The 19875-nt window shown below is 52.8% G+C and overlaps 1 pseudogene; it reads left to right on the top strand.

The window, feature by feature from the left end:
• LOC140473844 (metabotropic glutamate receptor 6-like) overlaps positions 1 to 19875 on the top strand; it is a 72148-nt pseudogene that overhangs the window by 4743 nt on the left and 47530 nt on the right.

Raw genomic sequence — 19875 nt, 5'->3', positions numbered from 1 at the left:
CCCAAACCCTAACCCAAACCCGAACACACAACCCTAATCCAAACCCTAACCACAAACCCTAACCCCAAACCCTAACCCTAAACCCTAACCCCAAAACCCTAATCCCAAAACCCTAACCCCAAACCCTAATCCCAAACCCTAACCACAAACCTAACCCCAAACCCTAACCCCAAACCCTAACCCAAACCCTAACCCCAAACCCGAACACACAACCCTAATCCCAAAACCCTAACCCCAAACCCTAACCCCAAACCCGAACACACAACCCTAATCCCAAACCCTAACCCAAAACCCTAATCCCAAACCCTAACCCCAAAACCCTAACCCCAAAACCCTAATCCCAAACCCTAATCCCAAACCATAATCCCAAACCTAACCCCAAACCCTAACCCAAACCTCAACCCCAAACCCTAACTCCAAACCCTAATCCCAAACCTAACCCCAAACCCTAACCCCAAAACCCTAACCCAAAAACCCTAATCCCAAACCCTAATCCCAAACCCTAACCCCAAACCCTAACCCCAAACCCTAACCCCAACCCCAAACCCTAACCCCAAAACCCTAATCCAAACCCTAATCCCAAACCCTAACCCAAACCTCAACCCCAAACCCGAACACACAACCCTAATCCCAAACCCTAACCCCAAACCCTAACCCAAACCCGAACACACAACCCTAATCCCAAACCCTAACCCCACAACCCTAATCCCAAACCCTAACCCTAACCACAAACCCTAACCCAAAACCCTAACCCCAAACCCTAACCCCAAACCCTAACCCCAAACACTAACCCAAAACCCTAACCCCAAAACACTAACCCCAAACCCTAACCCCAAACCCTAACCCCAAACCCTAACCCAAACCCGAACACACAACCCTAATCCCAAACCCTAACCACAAACCCTAACCCCAAACCCTAACCCTAAACCCTAACCCCAAAACCCTAATCCCAAAACCCTAACCCAAACCCTAATCCAAACCCTAACCACAAACCCTAACCCAAACCCTAACCCCAAACCCTAACCCAAACCCTAACCCCAAACCCGAACACACAACCCTAATCCCAAACCCTAACCCCAAACCCTAACCCCAAACCCGAACACACAACCCTAATCCCAAACCCTAACCCCAAAACCCTAATCCCAACCCTAACCCCAAAACCCTAACCCCAAAACCCTAATCCCAAACCCTAATCCCAAACCATAATCCCAAACCCTAACCCCAAACCCTAACCCAAACCTCAACCCCAAACCCTAACTCCAAACCCTAATCCCAAACCCTAACCCCAAACCCTAACCCAAAACCCTAACCCAAAAACCCTAATCCCAAACCCTAATCCCAAACCCTAACCCCAAACCCTAACCCCAAACCCTAACCCCAACCCCAAAACCCTAACCCCAAAACCCTAATCCCAAACCCTAATCCCAAACCCTAACCCAAACCTCAACCCCAAACCCGAACACACAACCCTAATCCCAAACCCTAACCCCAAACCCTAACCCCAAACCCTAACCCAAACCCGAAACACACAACCCTAATCCCAAACCCTAACCCCACAACCCTAATCCCAAACCCTAACCCTAACCACAAACCCTAACCCAAAACCCTAACCCCAACCCTAACCCCAAACCCTAACCCCAAACACTAACCCAAAACCCTAACCCCAAAACACTAACCCCAAACCCTAACCCCAAACCCTAACCCCAAACCCTAACCCAAACCCGACACACAACCCTAATCCCAAACCCTAACCACAAACCCTAACCCCAAACCCTAACCCTAAACCCTAACCCCAAAACCCTAATCCCAAAAACCCTAACCCCAAACCCTAATCCCAACCCTAACCACAAACCCTAACCCCAAACCCTAACCCCAACCCTAACCCAAACCCTAACCCCAAACCCGAACACACAACCCTAATCCCAAAACCCTAACCCCAAACCCTAACCCCAAACCCGAACACACAACCCTAATCCCAAACCCTAACCACAAACCCTAACCCCAAACCCTAACCCTAAACCCTAACCCCAAAACCCTAACCCAAACCCTAACCCCAAACCCGAACACACAACCCTAATCCCAAACCCTAACCACAAACCCTAACCCCAAAACCCTAACCCCAAAACCTAGCCCAAAACCCTAACCCAAACCCGAACACACAACCCTAATCCCAAACCCTAATCCAAACCCTAACCCAAAACCCTAACCCCAAACCCTAACCCAAAACCCTAACCCCAAACCCTAACCCTAACCCAAAACCCTAATCCCAAACCCTAACCCCAAACCCTAACCCAAACCTCAACCCCAAACCCGAACACACAACCCTAATCCAAACCCTAACCCCAAACCCGAACACACAACCCTAACCCCACAACCCTAACCCCAAAACCCTAACCCAAACCCTAACCCCACAACCCTAACCCCAAACCCTAACCCTAACCCAAACCCTAACCCCACAACCCTAACCCCAAACCCTAACCCTAACCCAAAACCTAACCCAAAACCCTAACCCCAAACCCTAACCCCAAACCGAACACACAACCCTAATCCCAAACCCTAACCCCAAACCCGAACACACAACCCTAATCCCAAACCCTAACCCAAACCCCAAACCCGAACACACAACCCTAATCCCAAACCCTAACCACAAACCCTAACCACAAAACCCTAATCCCAAACCCTAACCCCAAAACCCTAACCCCAAAACCCTAATCCCAAACCCTAACCCCAAAACCCTAATCCCAAACCCTAACCACAAACCCTAACCCCAAAACCCTAATCCCAAACCCTAACCCCAAAACCTAACCCCAAAACCCTAATCCCAAACCCTAACCCCAAAACCCTAACCCCAAACCCTAACCCTAACCCTAACCCAAAACCCTAACCCAAACCCTAATCCCAAACCCTAACCCCAAACCCTAATCCCAAACCCTAACCCTAACCCTAACCCTAACCATAACCCCAAACCCTAACCCCAAACCCTAATCCCAAACCCTAACCCCAAACCCGAACACACAACCCTAACCCCACAACCCTAACCCCAAAACCCTAATCCCAAACCCTAACCCCAAAACCCTAACCCCAAAACCCTAACCCCAAAACCTAACCCCAAACCCTAACCCCAAACCCTAACCCAAACCTCAACCCCAAACCCGAACACACAACCCTAATCCCAAACCCTAACCACAAAACCTTAAACGCCAAACCCTAATCCCAAACTCTAATCCCAAACACTACCCCCAAAACCCTAACCCCAAAACCCTAACCCCAAACCCTAACCGTAACCCAAAACCCTAACCCCAAAACCCAACCCCAAAATCCTAGCCCCAACCCTAACCCCAAACTCTAACCCTAACCCAAAACCCTAACCCCAAACCTAACCCTAACCCTAATCCAAAAGCCTAGCCCCAACCCTAACCCCAAACCCTAACCCTAACCCTAATCCAAAAGCCTAGCCCAACCCTAACCCCAAACCCTAACCCTAACCCCAAACACCTAACCCCAAACCCCAACCCCAACCCCGAACCCTAACCACAAACCCCTAGCCCCAAAACCCTAGCCCCAAACCCTAACCACAAACCCTAACCCTAAACCCTAATCCCAAACCCTAACCCCAAACCCTAATCCACAGACTCCATCAACAAAACACATCGACCTGGACCCAATATACCGGCCACTACAGCGGACAGCTCGAACTGACCACCGGAAGCGGCAGAGACAGGCCCACTATAAATGCCGGAGGAAACAGCACAGAAGGGTTTCACAGGAGGGTCCCAAACACTGAGGATGTCACCGAGACAGGGGACGAATCGTCTGCAACACAAATTCCCAGCTCGGTGAACCACAACAACGAGCACCCGAGCTACAAATCTTCTCACAGACTTTGAACACCTATTCCCAAACCCGAACCACAAACCCTAAACCGAAACCCTAATCCCAAACCCTAACCCCAAACCCTAACCCCAAACCCTAACCCCAACCCCAAACCCTAACCCCAAAACCCTAATCCAAACCCTAATCCCAAACCCTAACCCCAACCCCTAACCACAAACCCTAACCCCCAAGCCCTAATCCTAAACCTGAACCCACAACCCTAACCCCAAACCCTAACCCCAAACCCTAACCCCAAACCCTAACCCCAAAACCTAACCCACAACCCTAACCCCAAAACCCTAACCACAAGACCTAACCCAAACCCTAACCCAAACCTCAACCCCAAACCCAAACACACAACCCTAATCCCAAACCCTAACCACAAACCCTAAACCAAAACCCTAATCCCAAATCCTAACTCCAACCCCTAACCCCAAACCCTAACCCCAACCCCTAACCCCAAACCTAACCCCAACCCCTAACCCCAAACCCTAACCCCAAACCCTAACCCCAAAACCTAACCCACAACCCTAACCCCAAACCCTAACCACAAACCCCAAACCCTAACCCCAACCCCTAACCCCAAACCCTAACCCCAAACCCTAACCCACAATCCTAACCCCAAACCCTAACCCCAAACCCTAACCACAAACCCGAACCCTAACCCCAAACCCTAACCCACAATCCTAACCCAAACCCTAACCCCTAACCCTAACCCCTAATCCCTAACCCTAACCCCAAACCCGAACCCACAAACCAAATCCCAAACCCTAACCCCTAACCCACAACCCTAACCCCAAACCATAACCCCAAACCCTAATTCCTAACCCTAACCCCAAACCCTAACCCTAACCCCAAACCCTAACCCCTAACCCTAATCCTCACCCTAACCCTAACCCCAAACCCTAACCCCTAACCCTAATCCCTCACCCTAACCCTAACCCCTAACCCTAATCCCTCACCCTAACCCTAACCCCAAACCCTAACCCCTAACCCTAATCCCTCACCCTAACCCTAACCCCAAACCCTAACCCCTAACCCTAATCCCTCACCCTAACCCTAACCCCAAACCCTAACCCCTAACCCTAATCCCTCACCCTAACCCTAACCCCAAACCCTAACCCCTAACCCTAATCCCTCACCCTAACCCTAACCCCAAACCCTAACCCCTAACCCTAATCCCTCAACCCTAACCCTAACCCCAAACCCTAACCCCTAACCCTAATCCCTCACCCTAACCCTAACCCCAAACCCTAACCCCTAACCCTAATCCCTCACCCTAACCCTAACCCCAAACCCTAACCCCTAACCCTAATCCCTCACCCTAACCCTAACCCCAAACCCTAACCCTAACCCCATCGCTCCGTCTCCATCATGGTCACCACATCCTGTGGTTCTTCATGGTAAACCCAACCCCAGCCCCTTACCCTATCACCTCTAACCCCCAGCTCAAACCACCAACTCTAACCCTGACCCTAACCCTAACCCTCACCCCTAACTCTAATCCCTAACCCTCACCTCCGGACCTACAAACCTCACCCAACCCTCACCATAACCCTCACCCCAACACACAACTCTAACCCCTTGACCCAACCTTCACCCCTAAACCCCTGAACCTCAACTCTCACCCTCAACCTTTACCGTGACCCTAACCCTGAATCATAGCACTGACCCTCCCACAGCCCCCACTCCCTCAGCACTGACCCTCCCTCAGCACTGACCCTCCCACAGCCCCCACTCCCTTCAGCACTGACCCTCCCACAGCACCCACTCCCTCAGCACTGACCCTCCCACAGCACTGACCCTCCCACAGCCCCCACTCCCTTCAGCACTGACCCTCCCACAGCACCCACTCCCTCAGCACTGACCCTCCCACAGCCCCCACTCCTCAGCACTGACCCTCCCTCAGCACTGACCCTCCCTCAGCACTGACCCTCCCACAGCCCCCACTCCCTCAGCACTGACCCTCCCTCAGCACCCACTCCCTCAGCGCTGACCCTCCCACAGCACCCACTCCCTCAGCACTGACCCTCCCTCAGCACCCACTCCCTCAGCGCTGACCCTCCCACAGCACCCACTCCCTCAGCACTGACCCTCCCACAGCACTGACCCTCCCACAGCACTGACCCTCCCACAGCCCCCACTCCCTCAGCACTGACCTCCCACAGCCCCCACTCCCTCAGCACTGACCCTCCCACAGCACCCGCTCCCTCAGCACTGACCCTCCCACAGCCCCCACTCCCTCAGCACTGACCCTCCCACAGCCCCCACTCCCTCAGCACTGACCCTCCCTCAGCACTGACCCTCCCACAGCCCCCACTCCCTCAGCACTGACCCTCCCACAGCCCCCCACTCCCTCAGCCGTCTGTGTGGGGTAACTCCCCTCTCTCTCTCTGCGTTCCTCACCCTCGTTGCAGATCCCTCAGATTAGTTACGCGTCGACAGCCCCGGAGCTCAGCGACAACAATCGCTACGACTATTTCTCGCGGGTGTGCCCCGGACTCCTACCAGGCCCAGGCCATGGTGGACATCGTCAAGGCGCTGGGCTGGAACTATGTCTCCACCATCGCCTCGGAGGGTAACTACGGTGAGAGTGGCGTCGATGCCTTCGCTCAGATCTCCAGGGAAGCGGGTAAGGGCCCAGTCTGTCGAACCCCCCCCCCTCACCCCCACCCAACCGTGCGTCCGAACCTCACAGTGGGGCCCGGAAGATGGCGCCTGCCATCACAGAGCACCCTGGGATACATAGGTTGACGCAACAGGCCCTGGGCAGGCCTGGTTGCCGAACCAAGGCCTAGTTGGCGCTCAGAAGCCTCTGTAAAGTGGCCCCTCAAGATGGCCGCCGCGGAGGGCCGGTGCCGGCCTTGTCCTGTGCCGTTTTGTGCTTGAACGGCCTTTCTCTTACTTTCGTTTCCTTCCACCCCCCCCGCCCCCCTCCCCAACAAATACCACCCCCCTCCCCAACCCCCCCCACCCCCCCCAACCCCCCACCCCCCCCACCCCCCCCACCCTTGCCCTCTCCCCTCTGCCCCCTCAGGGGGCGTCTGCATCGCCCAGTCTCTGAAATCCCCCGGGAGCCCAAACCAGGCGAATTCGACAAGATCATCCACCGACTGATGGAGACGCCCAACGCCCGCGGGATCATCATCTTCGCCAACGAGGACGATATCCGGTGAGTGGGGGGGGCGGGGGGGGGGGGGGGGGGGCGGGGTGGGGGGGGGGGAGGGGGCAGGGGGTGAGGTGGCAGGGGGTGAGGGGGCAAGGGGGGCAGGGGGCGAGGGGACAAGGGCAGGGGGCGAGGGGACAAGGGGCAAGGGGGCAGGGGGCAAGGGGGAAAGGGGCGTTCGGCATGGGGCAAGGGTCAAGGGGGGCAGGGGGCGAGGGGCGAGGGGCGAGGGGCCTGGGTCTTGGGATGGGAGACAAGGGTCATGGGGTGCAGGGCAAGAGCAAGGGGCAAGGGGCGACATCAACAACTACCTCAACTACCCTCATCATCACCTCAACTACCCTCACCCCCACCTCAACTACCCTCACCCTCACCTCAACTACCCTCACCCCCACCTCAACTACCCTCACCCTCACCTCAACTACCCTCACCCCACCTCAACTACCCTCACCCTCACCTCAACTACCCTCACCCCCACCTCAACTACCCTCACCCCCACCTCAACTACCCTCACCCTCACCTCAACTACCCTCACCCCCACCTCAACTACCCTCACCCTCACCCTCAACTACCCTCACCCCCACCTCAACTACCCTCACCCCCACCTCAACTACCCTCACCCTCACCTCAACTACCCTCACCCTCACCTCAACTACCCTCACCCCCACCTCAACTACCCTCACCCCCACCTCAACTACCCTCACCCCCACCTCAACTACCCTCATCCCCACCTCAATTACCCTCACCCCCCACCCTCAACTACCCTCACCCTCACCTCAACTACCCTCACCCCCACCTCAATTACCCTCATCCCCACCTCAACTACCCTCACCCTCACCTCAACTACCCTCACCCCCCACCTCAACTACCCTCACCCTCACCTCAACTACCCTCATCCCCACCCTCAACTACCCTCACCCCTCACCTTAACTACCCTCACCCCCACCTCAACTACCCTCACCCCCACCTCAACAACCTCACCCCCACCTCAAACTACCCTCACCCTCACCTCAACTACCCTCATCCCCACCTCAACTACCCTCACCCTCACCTCAACTACCCCACCCCACCTCAACTACCCTCATCCCCACCCACTACCTCACCCTCACCTTAACTACCCTCACCACCACCTCAACTACCCTCACCCCCAACTACCCTCACCACCACCTCAACTACCCTCACCCCCACCTCAACTACCCTCACCCCCACCTCACTACCCTCACCCTCACCTCACTACCCTCACCCCCACCTCAACTACCCTCACCCTCACCTCAACAACCCTCCCACCCCCCACCTCCCCACCCCCTCACCCCCCCCCCCCCCACCTCAACCCCCCCTCACCCACCTCACCTCCCCTCCACCCCCCCACCCACCCACACCCTCACCTCAACTACCCTCACCCCCACCTCAACTACCCCTCACCCCCCACCTCAACTACCCTCACCCTCACCTCAACAACCCTCACCCCCACCTCAACTACCCTCACCCTCACCTCAACTACCCTCACCCCCACCTCAACTACCCTCACCCCCCACCTCAACTACCCTCACCCCCCTCCACCCACCAACCTACCCTCATCCCCCCACCTCAACTACCCTCACCCTCACCTCAACAACCCTCACCTCAACCTCAACTACCCTCGCCCCCACCTCAACTACCCTCATCCTCACCTCAACTACCCTCGCCCCCACCTCAACTACCCTCACCCTCACCTCAACTACCCTCACCCCTCACCTCAACTACGCTCCCCACCTCAACTACCCTCACCTCAACCTCAACTACCCTCACCCTCACCTCAACTACCCTCACCCCTCAGCTCAATACCCTCACCCTCACCTCAACTACCCTCACCCTCACCCACAACTACCCCCACCCCCACCTCAACTACCCTCACCCTCACCCTCAACTACCCTCACCCCCCCACCTCAACTACCCTCACCCTCACCTCAACTACCCTCACCCCCACCTCAACACCCTCACCCCCACCTCAACTACCCACACCCCCCACCTCAACTACCCACATCCCCACCTCAATTACCCTCACCCCCCACCTCAACTACCCTCACCCCTCACCTCAACTACCCTCACCCCCACCTCAATTACCCTCATCCCCCACCTCAACTACCCTCACCCTCACCTCAACTACCCTCACCCCCACCTCAACTACCCTCACCCCTCACCTCAACTACCCTCAACCCCACCTCAACTACCCCTCACCCTCACCTTAACTACCCTCACCCCCACCTCAACTACCCTCACCCCCACCTCAACAACCCTCACCCCCACCTCAACTACCCTCACCCTCACCTCAACTACCCTCATCCCCACCTCAACTACCCTCACCCTCACCTCAACTACCCTCACCCCTCACCTCAACTACCTCCCACCTCAACTACCCTCACCCTCACCCACCTCAACTACCCTCACCCCTCACCCTCAACTACCCTCACCCTCAGCTCAATTACACTCACCCTCACCTCAACTACCCTCACCCTCAGCTCAATTACCCTCACCCTCACCTCAACTACCCTCACCCTCACCTCAACTACCCCTCACCCACACCTCACACCCTCACCCCCCCACCTCACAACCCTCACCCTCACCCTCACTACCCACACCCTCACCCTCACCTCAACCACCCTCACCCTCACCTAACACCCTCACCCCCACCCTCACTACCCTCACCCCCACCTCAACTACCCTCACCCCCCACCTCAACTACCCCTCACCCCTCACCCACAACAACCCTCACCCCCACCCCTCAACTACCCTCACCCACACCTCAACTACCCCTCACCCCCACCTCAACTACCATCACCCTCACCTCAACTACCCACATCCCCCACCTCAACAACCCTCACCCCCACCTCACTACCCTCACCCCCCACCTCAACTACCCTCACCCCCCACCTCAACTACCATCACCCTCACCTCATCTACCCTCACCCTCACCCTCACCTCAACTACCCTCACCCCCACCTCAATTACCATCACCCCCCACCTCAAACTACCATCACCCTCACCTCACAACCCTCACCCTCACCCTTACCTCAACTACCCACACCCCCACCTCAACTACCATCACCCCCACCTCAACTACCATCACCCTCACCTCAACTACCCTCACCCTCACCTCAACTACCATCACCCCCCACCTCAACTACCCTCACCCTCACCTCAACTACCCTCACCCCCACCTCAACTACCCTCACCCTCACCTCAACTACCCTCACCCCCACCTCAACTACCCTCCACCCTCACCTCAACTACCCTCATCCTCACCTCAACAACCCTCATCCTCACCACAACTACCCTCACCCTCACCTCATCTAACCTCACCCTCACCTCACTACCCTCACCCCCCACCTCAACTACCCTCACCCCCACCTCAACTACCCTCACCCCCCACCTCAACTACCCTCAACCCCACCTCAACTACCCTCACCCTCACCTCAACTACCCTCACCCCCACCTCAACTACCCTCACCCTCACCTCAACTACCCTCACCCCCTCCTCAACTACCCTCACCCCCACCTCAACTCCCCTCATCCCCACCTCAATTACCCTCATCCCCCACCTCAATTACCCTCACCCTCACCTCCACTACCCTCACCCTCACCTCAACTACCCTCATCCCCACCTCAACTACCCTCACCCCCACCTCAATTACCCTCACCCTCACCTCAACTACCCTCACCCTCACCTCAACTACCATCACCCTCACCTCAATTACCCTCATCCCCACCTCAATTACCCTCACCCTCACCTCAACTACCCTCACCCTCACCTCAACTACCCTCACCCCCACCTCAATTACCCTCATCCCCCACCTCAACTACCCTCACCCCCCACCTCAACTACCCTCACCCCCACCTCAACTACCCTCACCCTCACCTCAACTACCCTCATCCCCACCTCAACTACCCTCATCCCCACCTCAACTACCCTCACCCTCACCTCAACTACCCTCACCCTCACCTCAACTTACCCCTCACCCCTACCTCAACTACCCTCACCCCCACCTCAACTACCCTCACCCCCCACCTCAACTACCCTCATCCCCACCTCAACTACCCCAACGTCCTCCTCCACTACCCACCCTCCACCCACTCAAGTATGTCCCAACCCTCACCTCGACCCCTTCCTCCCGCATCCCCATTTCCCTCACCCCACCTTCTCCGCCCCCTCTCCCTCCTCAACATCCCCGCCCCTCCCCCACCCCTTCTGGACCCACTTCTCCAACATGTCCAACTCCCCCGTTCAGCTCCACTTCCCCACGTCACATCCCACCATCTGCGCCTCCAACGCCCCCCCCCCCACCCTTCTTGAGGGAGCTCACATCTCCCCTGAACTGATCGACCGCGTGGTGCATCACCTGGGGCGGGCGATGAGGGGTGGCCCTTGGGTAGTGCGTCACCCTTGAGGGGGTGGGGGAGGGGTGGGGGGGGGGGGGAGAGGCGGGTCAGGTCTATGCGCCCCTCGCCTTCTCCTCCTCCCACCCCGCCCCCCCTCCTCCCCAACACCCCCTCAGCCTCACTATTTTCTCACCCTCTCCGGTTCTAACCTCTGCCTCCCTGTCTCGCCCCCCCCCCCCCACCCCCCCTTGCCCCGTCTCTCTCAGGAGGGTGCTGCAAGCAGCCAACATGGCCAACCTGACTGGCCACTTCCTGTGGGTGGGCTCGGACAGCTGGGGGGCCAAGGCCTCGCCGGTCCTGCACCAGGAGGAGGTGGCCGAGGGAGCGGTGACCGTCTTGCCGAAGAGGGCGTCCATCGAGGGTAAGGAGGCGATGACGGCGATAACTACCACAACCTCTCCTACCCCCCCCCCCCCTCCCCCCACCCGCCCCCGAACCCCCAACACCGCCCCCGAACCCCACCCCATGAGCCCTGACCAGGCCTCGGCCAGTGACGCTCAGGAAAGCCCCAGGCTCCTGTAGGGGCCTAAGGCATTGTCAGGGTGACTGGAGCCTGGGCTGGGATTTGTTAGTCCGGGCCCAGGGATTAATCGGGTGAACCTCCACCGGGCTCTCCCTCCCTTTCTCTTTCTTTCTTTCTTTCTTTCTCTCTCTCTCTCTCTTTCTGAGTCTCTCTATCTCTCTCTCTCCTTTTCTCTTTCTCTATCTCTTCCTCTATTTCTCTCTCTTTCTCTCCCTCTCTTTTTTCTCTCTCTTTCTCTTTCTCTTTCTCTGTCTCTTTCTCTTCCTCTTTTTCTGTCTCTCTTTCTCTCTATCTCTTTCTCTATCTCTCTTTATTTCTGTCTCTCTCTCTCTCTCCCTCTCTCTCTCTCCCTCTCCCTCTCTCTCTATCTCTTTCTCTGTCTCTATCTCTCTCTCTTTATTTCTGTCTCTCTCTCCCTCTCTCTCTCCCCCTCTCTCTTTCTCTATCTCTCACTCTCCCTCTCTCTTTCTCTATTTCTCTCTTTCTCTCTCTCTCTTTATTTCTGTCTCTCTCTCTCCCCTCTGTCTCTCTCCCTCTCCCTCTCTCTCTATCTCTTTCTCTGTCTCTATCTCTCTCTCTTTATTTCTGTCTCTCTCTCCCTCTCTCTCTCCCCCTCTCTCTTTCTCTATCTCTCACTCTCCCTCTCTCTTTCTCTATTTCTCTCTTTCTCTCTCTCTCTTTATTTCTGTCTCTCTCTCTCCCCTCTGTCTCTCTCCCTCTCCCTCTCCCTCTCTCTCTATCTCTCTCTCGTTATTTCTGTCTGTCTCTCTCACCCTTTCTCTTTCTCATTCTGTTTCGCGATATCCACCCTAACCTGCACATCCCTGGGCACTACGGGGACAATTTAGCACGGCCAATCCACCCTAACCTGCACATCCCTGGGCACTACGGGGACAATTTAGCACGGCCAATCCACCCTAACCTGCACATCCCTGGGCACTACGGGGACAATTTAGCACAGCCAATCCACCCTAACCTGCACATCCCTGGGCACTACGGGGACAATTTAGCATGGCCAATCCACCCTAACCTGTACATCCCTGGGCACTACGGGGACAATTTAGCACGGCCAATCCACCCTAACCTGCACATCCCTGGGCACTACGGGGACAATATAGCACAGACCAATCCACCCTAACCTGTACATCCCTGGGCACTACGGGGACAATTTAGCACGGCCAATCCACCCTAACCTGTACATCCCTGGGCACGACGGGGACAATTTAGCACGGGCCAATCCACCCTAACCTGCACATCCCTGGGCACTACGGGGACAATTTGGCACGGCCAATCCACCCTAAACTTGTCTATTTACCCTATCCATGCCCCCCCCCCCATGATTTTATAACCCTCTAGTTCTGGGCTCCCCCACCCCAGGGGGAAAAGACCTTGTCTATTTACCCTATCCATGTCCCCTCCATGATTTTATAACCCTCTAGTTCTGGACTCCCCCCACCCCAGGGGGAAAAGACCTTGTCTATTTACCCTATCCATGCCCCCCCCCCATGATTTTATAAACCTCTAGTTCTGGGCTCCCCCACCCCAGGGGGAAAAGACCTTGTCTATTTACCCTCTCCATGCCCCCCCCCCCCCATGATTTTATAACCCTCTAGTTCTGGACTCCCCCCACCCCAGGGGGAAAAGACCTTGTCTATTTACCCTATCCATGCCCCCCCCCCCATGATTTTATAAACCTCTATAAGGTCACCCCTCAGCCCCCGACCCTCCAGGGAAAACAGCCCCCGGCCTCTCCAGCCTCTCCCTGTAGCTCCGACCCTCCCATCCTGGCAACCTCCTTTTCTGAGCCCTTTCAAGTTTCACCTTCCTTGTGAAACCACCTTTGGGAATGAGCGTCCCAGGTTGGAGTACTCCGCGTCAGGAATGCATAGCCCTGTCCTCATTGGGAAGATTCCTGGCTGAGCTGGGATACGTCTGTGTCCATAGATCCCTGAAAGTTGCCACCCAGGTCGATCGATTGTTAAGAAGGCGTACGGTGTGTTAGCGTTTATTGGGAGAGGGATTGAGTTTCGGAGCCACGGGCTCATGCTGCAGCTGTACAAAACTCTGGTGCGGCCGCACTTGGGGAGGATTGTGTACAGTTCTGGTCACCGCATGGTAGGAAGGATGTGGAAGCTTTGGAAAAGGGTTCAGAGGGGATTTCCCGGGATGTTGCCTGGTTATGGAGGGAAGGTCTTATGGGGAAAGGCTGAGGGACTTGAGGCTGTTTCCGTTAGAGAGAAGGAGGTTGAGAGGTGACTTAACTGAGAGGTATAAGATAATCCGAGGGTTCGATAGGGTGGACAGGGAGAGGCTTTTCCCTCGGATGGTGATGGCTAGCACCAGGGACACAGCTTTAAATTGAGGGGGTGATAGATACAGGACAGATGGCAGAGGGAGTTTCTTTACTCAGAGAGTAGGAGGGGGGTGTGGAACGCACTGTCTGTAACAGGAGTAGACTCGCCAACTTTAGGGGGCATTTAAATGGGCATTGGGTAGGCACATGGAGGAGAATGGAATAGGGTAGGAGAGAGGGGCTTCAGATTGGTCAGCACAGCAGAACATGGAGGGGCTGAAGGGCCTGTACTGCGCAGGAACGTGCTGTGATAAAACAGACATCTGCACGCAAAATTGTTCAGCTTTTGATGCAGGTTCTCAAAGCAGTTGAAGGGCAATTATGAAGGTGCGAGGGGGGAAACTGGGCAAAGACGGATTGGGAAAACACACCAAAATATTCGACATGAGACAAGAGGCGACAGGCATTTTAAGAAATATCAGAGTACGTACATCAGAAACGTATGACTCTGAGGCACAGACCCCTGGAGAAACATCAATTAACGCAAGTTGATGAGATTGTAGCGCATCGAAGGACGTGTCGGATAAAAATACTTGGTAATGAGCTGGAGGATTGAGAGAGGGTCCAAGAGGGGCCCAGAGAGTGTTACACAAAAGGGAAGAGGAATCCGAATGAAAAATAGAAAAAGTGGATGACAAAGTCTCCCTCAGGAACCGAAAAAGATTAGCGACAGTGAATGTCGGTCATTGAGAGGAGGCGGCAGCGGGTTTGTAACACAGACCAGGAAAGGGCGGGGGAGGGGGGGGAGAGAGAGAGTTACAGAGGGAGATAGTTAGAGAGAGAGAGAGAGTTACAGAGGGAGATAGTTATAGAGAGAGAGAGAGAGTTACAGAGGGAGATAGATATAGAGAGAGAGAGTTACAGAGGGAGATAGATATAGAGAGAGAGAGAGAGTTACAGAGGGAGATAGTTATAGAGAGAGAGAGAGTTACAGAGGGAGATAGTTATAGAGAGAGAGAGTTACAGAGGGAGATAGTTATCGAGAGAGAGAGTTACAGAGGGAGGTAGTTATAGAGAGAGAGAGAGTTACAGAGGGAGATAGTTATAGAGAGAGAGAGAGAGAGAGAGTTACAGAGGGAGATAGTTATCAAGAGAGAGAGAGTTACAGAGGGAGATAGTTATAGAGAGAGAGAGAGTTACAGAGGGAGATAGTTATCGAGAGAGAGAGTTAAAGAGGGAGATAGTTAGAGAGAGAGAGAGAGAGTTACAGAGGGAGATAGATATAGAGAGAGAGAGAGTTACAGAGGGAGAGAGTTACAGAGGGAGATAGTTATAGAGAGAGAGAGAGAGTTACAGAGGGAGATAGTTATCGAGAGAGAGAGAGTTACAGAGGGAGATAGTTATAGAGAGAGAGAGAGAGTTACAGAGGGAGATAGTTATCGAGAGAGAGAGAGTTACAGAGGGAGATAGTTATCGAGAGAGAGAGTTAAAGAGGGAGATAGTTATAGAGAGAGAGAGAGAGTTACAGAGGGAGATAGTTATCGAGAGAGAGAGAGTTACAGAGGGAGAGAGTTACAGAGGGAGATAGTTATAGAGAGAGAGAGAGTTACAGAGGGAGATAGTTATAGAGAGAGAGAGAGAGTTACAGAGGGAGATAGTTATCGAGAGAGAGAGAGAGAGAGAGTTACAGAGGGAGATAGTTATCGAGAGAGAGAGAGTTAGAGAGGGAGATAGTTATCGAGAGAGAGAGAGAGAGAGTTACAGAGGGAGATAGTTATCAAGAGAAGAGAGTTACAGAGGGAGATAGTTATCGAGAGAGAGAGTTAAAGAGGGAGAAAGTTATAGAGGGAGAGAGAGAGTTAAAGAGGGAGAAAGTTATAGAGGGAGAGAGAGAGTTACAGAGGGAGGTAGTTATCGAGAGAGAGAGAGTTACAGAGGGAGGTAGTTATCGAGAGAGAGAGAGTTACAGAGGGAGATAGTTATGGAGAGAGAGAGAGTTACAGAAGGAGGTAGTTATGGAGAGAGAGAGAGTTACAGAGGGAGGTAGTTATCGAGAGAGAGAGTTACAGAGGGAGATAGTTATAGAGAGAGAGAGAGAGAGTTACAGAGGGAGATAGTTATAGAGAGAGAGAGAGTGAGAGAGGGAGATAGTTATAGAGAGAGAGAGAGTTAGAGAGGGAGATAGTTATAGAGAGAGACAGAGAGAGTTACAGAGGGAGATAGTTATAGAGAGAGAGAGTTAGAGAGGGAGATAGTTATAGAGAGAGAGAGAGTTACAGAGGGAGATAGTTATAGAGAGAGAGAGAGTTAGAGAGGGAGATAGTTATAGAGAGAGAGAGTTACAGAGGGAGATAGTTATAGAGAGAGAGAGTTACAGAGGGAGATAGATATCGAGAGAGAGAGAGTTACAGAGGGAGATAGTTATCGAGAGAGAGAGAGTTAGAGAGGGAGATAGTTATAGAGAGAGAGAGAGAGAGAGTTACAGAGGGAGATAGTTATCGAGAGAGAGAGAGTTACAGAGGGAGATAGTTATAGAGAGAGAGAGAGTTACAGAGGGAGATAGTTATAGAGGGAGAGAGAGTTACAGAGGGAGATAGTTATCGAGAGAGAGAGTTACAGAGGGAGATAGTTATAGAGAGAGAGAGTTACAGAGGGAGATAGTTATAGAGAGAGAGAGAGAGTTACAGAGGGAGAAAGTTATAGAGGGAGAGAGAGAGTTAAAGAGGGAGAAAGTTATAGAGGGAGAGAGAGAGTTACAGAGGGAGGTAGTTATCGAGAGAGAGAGAGAGAGCTACAGAGGGAGATAGTTATAGAGAGAGAGAGAGTTAGAGAGGGAGATAGTTATCGAGAGAGAGAGAGTTACAGAGGGAGATAGTTATAGAGAGAGAGAGAGTTAGAGAGGGAGATAGTTATCGAAAGAGAGAGAGTTACAGAGGGAGATAGTTATCGAGAGAGAGAGTTACAGAGGGAGGTAGATATCGAGAGAGAGAGAGTTACAGAAGGAGATAGTTATAGAGAGAGAGAGAGAGTTACAGAGGGAGATAGTTATAGAGAGAGAGAGTTCCAGAGGGAGATAGATATAGAGAGAGCGAGAGTTACAGAGGGAGATAGTTATCGAGAGAGAGAGAGTTACAAAGAGAGAGAGTTACAGAGGGAGGTAGTTATCGAGAGAGAGAGAGTTACAGAGGGAGGTAGTTATCGAGAGAGAGAGAGTTACAGAGGGAGATAGTTATAGAGAGAGAGAGAGAGTTACAGAGGGAGATAGTTATCAAGAGAGAGAGAGTTACAGAGGGAGATAGTTATCGAGAGAGAGAGAGTTACAGAGGGAGATAGTTATAGAGAGTGAGAGAGTTACAGAGGGAGATAGTTATAGAGAGAGAGAGAGTTACAGAGGGAGATAGTTATCGAGAGAGAGAGAGTTACAGAGGGAGATAGTTATCGAGAGAGAGAGAGTTAGAGAGGGAGATAGATATCGAGAGAGAGAGAGAGTTACAGAGGGAGATAGTTATAGAGAGAGAGAGTTACAGAGGGAGATAGTTATAGAGAGAGAGAGAGTTACAGAGGGAGATAGTTATCGAGAGAGAGAGAGTTACAGAGGGAGATAGTTATAGAGAGAGAGAGTTACAGAGGGAGATAGTTATAGAGAGAGAGAGAGTTACAGAGGGAGATAGTTATAGAGAGAGAGAGAGTTACAGAGGGAGATAGATATCGAGAGAGAGAGAGTTACAGAGGGAGATAGTTATAGAGAGAGAGAGTTACAGAGGGAGATAGATATAGAGAGAGAGAGAGAGTTACAGAGGGAGATAGTTATCGAGAGAGAGAGAGTTAGAGAGGGAGATAGATATCGAGAGAGAGAGAGTTACAGAGGGAGATAGTTATCGAGAGAGAGAGAGTTACAGAGAGAGAGAGTTATAGAGAGAGAGAGTTACAGAGGGAGATAGTTATAGAGAGAGAGAGTTACAGAGGGAGATAGATATCGAGAGAGAGAGAGTTACAGAGGGAGATAGTTATCGAGAGAGAGAGAGTTACAGAGAGAGAGAGTTATAGAGAGAGAGAGTTACAGAGGGAGATAGTTATAGAGAGAGAGAGTTACAGAGGGAGATAGTTATCGAGAGAGAGAGAGTTACAGAGAGAGAGAGTTATAGAGAGAGAGAGTTACAGAGGGAGATAGTTATAGAGAGAGAGAGTTAGAGAGGGAGATAGATATAGAGAGAGAGAGAGAGAGTTACAGAGGGAGATAGTTATCGAGAGAGAGAGAGTTACAGAGGGAGATAGTTATAGAGAGAGAGAGAGTTAGAGAGGGAGATAGTTATAGAGAGAGAGAGTTACAGAGGGAGATAGTTATAGAGAGAGAGAGTTACAGAGGGAGATAGATATCGAGAGAGAGAGAGTTAGAGAGGGAGATAGTTATAGAGAGAGAGAGTTACAGAGGGAGATAGTTATAGAGAGAGAGAGTTACAGAGGGAGATAGTTATCGAGAGAGAGAGAGTTAGAGAGGGAGATAGTTATAGAGAGAGAGAGAGAGAGAGTTACAGAGGGAGATAGTTATCGAAAGAGAGAGAGTTACAGAGGGAGATAGTTATCGAGAGAGAGAGTTACAGAGGGAGATAGTTATCGAGAGAGAGAGAGTTAGAGAGGGAGATAGTTATAGAGAGAGAGAGAGAGAGAGTTACAGAGGGAGATAGTTATCGAGAGAGAGAGAGTTACAGAGGGAGATAGTTATAGAGAGAGAGAGAGTTACAGAGGGAGATAGTTATAGAGGGAGAGAGAGTTACAGAGGGAGATAGTTATCGAGAGAGAGAGTTACAGAGGGAGATAGTTATAGAGAGAGAGAGTTACAGAGGGAGAAAGTTATAGAGGGAGAGAGAGAGTTAAAGAGGGAGAAAGTTATAGAGGGAGAGAGAGAGTTACAGAGGGAGGTAGTTATCGAGAGAGAGAGAGAGCTACAGAGGGAGATAGTTATAGAGAGAGAGAGAGTTAGAGAGGGAGATAGTTATCGAGAGAGAGAGAGTTACAGAGGGAGATAGTTATAGAGAGAGAGAGAGTTAGAGAGGGAGATAGTTATCGAAAGAGAGAGAGTTACAGAGGGAGATAGTTATCGAGAGAGAGAGTTACAGAGGGAGGTAGATATCGAGAGAGAGAGAGTTACAGAGGGAGATAGTTATCGAAAGAGAGAGAGTTACAGAGGGAGATAGTTATAGAGAGAGAGAGAGTTACAGAGGGAGATAGTTATAGAGAGAGAGAGAGAGTTACAGAGGGAGATAGTTATCGAGAGAGAGAGAGAGAGAGGGAGATAGTTATAGAGAGAGAGAGTTACAGAGGGAGATAGTTATAGAGAGAGAGAGAGAGTTACAGAGGGAGAAAGTTATAGAGGGAGAGAGAGAGTTAAAGAGGGAGAAAGTTATAGAGGGAGAGAGAGAGTTACAGAGGGAGGTAGTTATCGAGAGAGAGAGAGAGCTACAGAGGGAGATAGTTATGGAGAGAGAGAGAGTTACAGAGGGAGATAGTTATAGAGAGAGAGAGAGAGTTACAGAGGGAGATAGTTATAGAGAGAGAGAGAGTTAGAGAGGGAGATAGTTATCGAGAGAGAGAGAGTTACAGAGG

The sequence above is a fragment of the Chiloscyllium punctatum genome, unplaced genomic scaffold (genome assembly GCF_047496795.1).
Source record: "Chiloscyllium punctatum isolate Juve2018m unplaced genomic scaffold, sChiPun1.3 scaffold_745, whole genome shotgun sequence".
Taxonomy (NCBI): domain Eukaryota; kingdom Metazoa; phylum Chordata; class Chondrichthyes; order Orectolobiformes; family Hemiscylliidae; genus Chiloscyllium; species Chiloscyllium punctatum.
This window is presented reverse-complemented; position numbering and strand designations above follow the sequence as displayed.